Source organism: Octopus sinensis, unplaced genomic scaffold (genome assembly GCF_006345805.1).
Source record: "Octopus sinensis unplaced genomic scaffold, ASM634580v1 Contig15558, whole genome shotgun sequence".
NCBI classification, from domain to species: Eukaryota; Metazoa; Mollusca; class Cephalopoda; order Octopoda; family Octopodidae; genus Octopus; species Octopus sinensis.
The window spans coordinates 28480-31068 of record NW_021833793.1 but is presented as its reverse complement, the minus strand read 5'-3'; positions in this window follow the sequence as shown (position 1 = coordinate 31068).

The following is a 2589-nucleotide window of genomic DNA, read 5'->3' as shown; positions in this document are numbered from 1 at the left end:
TACGGAACGAACACACGTACACAGACAGATTGATGTTTATGCTATGCAGACAGAACGAACACACGTACACAGAGCGAGGTTGATGCTATGTCTACGGAACGAACACACGTACAGACAGATTGATGTTTATGCTATGCAGACAGAACGAACACACATACACAGAGCGTGGTTGATGCTATGTCTACGGAACGAACACACGTCCACAGACAGATTGATGTTTATGCTATGCAGACAGAACGAACACACATACACAGAGCGTGGTTGATGCTATGTCTACGGAACGAACACACGTCCACAGACAGATTGATGTTTATGCTATGCACAGAACAGAACGAACACACTACAAACACAGAGCTGGTTGATGCTATGTCTAGCGGAACGAACACACGTACACAACAGATTGATGTTTATGCTATGTAGACGGAACGAACACACGTACACAGAGCTTGGTTGATGCTATGTCTACGAACGAACACCATACACAGAGCGTGGTTGATGCTATGTCTACGGAACGAACACACGTACACAGACAGATTGATGTTTATGCTATGCAGACAGAACGAACACACATACACAGAGGTGGTGTGATGCTATGTCTACGGAACGAACACACGTACACAGACAGATTGATGTTTATGCTATGCAGACAGAACGAACACACATACACAGAGCGTGGTTGATGCTATGTCTACGGAACGAACACACGTACACAGACAGATTGATGTTTATGCTATTCAGACAGAACGAACACACATACACAGAGCGTGGTTGATGCTATGTCTACGGAACGAACACACGTACACAGGCAGTTGATGTTTATGCTATGCAGACAAACGAACACACGTACACAGAGCGTGGTTGATGCTATGTCTACGGAACGAACACACGTACACAGACAGATTGATGTTTATGCTATGCAGACAGAACGAACACACGTACACAGAGCGTGGTTGATGCTATGTCTACGGAACGAACACACGTACACAGACAAGTTGATGTTTATGCTATGTAGACGGAACGAACACACGTACACAGAGCTGGTTGATGCTATGTCTACGGAACGAACACACATACACAGAGCGTGGTTGATGCTATGTCTAGGAACGAACACACGTACACAGACAGATTGATGTTTATGCTATGCAGACAGAACGAACACCATACACAGAGTGTGGTTGATGCTATGTCTACGGAACGAACACACGTACACAGACAGATTGATGTTTATGCTATGCAGACAGAACGAACACACATACACAGAGCGTGGTTGATGCTATGTCTACGGAACGAACACACGTACACAGACAGATTGATGTTTATGCTATTCAGACAGAACGAACACATATACACAGAGCGTGGTTGATGCTATGTAGACGGAACGAACACACGTACACAGGCAGATTGATGTTTATGCTATGCAGACAGAACGAACACACATACACAGAGCGTGGTTGATGCTATGTCTACGGAACGAACACACGTACACAGACAGATTGATGTTTATGCTATGCAGACAGAAGAACACACATACACAGAGCGGTTTTGATGCTATGTCTACGGAACGAACACACGTACACAGACAGATTGATGTTTATGCTATGCAGACAGAACGAACACACTACACAGAGCGTGGTTGCTGCTATGTCTACGAACGAACACACGTACACAGACAGATGATGTTTATGCTATGCAGACAGAACGAACACACATACACAACGAGGTTGATGCTATGTCTACGGAACGAACACACGTACACAGACAGATTGATGTTTATGCTATGCAGACAGAACGAACACACATACACAGAGCGTGGTTGATGCTATGTCTACGGAACGAACACACGTCCACAGACAGATTGATGTTTATGCTATGCAGACAGAACGAACACACATACACAGAGCGTGGTTGATGCTATGTCTACGGAACGAACACACGTCCACAGACAGATTGATGTTTATGCTATGCAGACAGAACGAACACACATACACAGAGCGTGGTTGATGCTATGTCTACGGAACGAACACACGTACACAGACAGATTGATGTTTATGCTATGCAGACAGAACGAACACACATACACAGAGCGTGGTTGATGCTATGTCTACGGAACGAACACACGTACACAGACAGATTGATGTTTATGCTATGCAGACAGAACGAACACACATACACAGAGCGTGGTTGATGCTATGTCTACGGAACGAACACACGTACACAGACAGATTGATGTTTATGCTATGCAGACAGAACGAACACACATACACAGAGCGTGGTTGATGCTATGTCTACGGACGAACACACGTACACAGACAGATTGATGTTTATGCTATGCAGACAGAACGAACACACATACACAGAGCGTGGTTGATGCTATGTCTACGGAACGAACACACGTACACAGACAGATTGATGTTTATGCTATGCAGACAGAACGAACACACATACACAGAGCGTGGTTGATGCTATGTCTACGGAACGAACACACGTACACAGACAGATTGATGTTTATGCTATGCAGACGGAACGAACACACATACACAGAGCGTGGTTGATGCTATGTCTACGGAACGAACACACGTACACAGACAG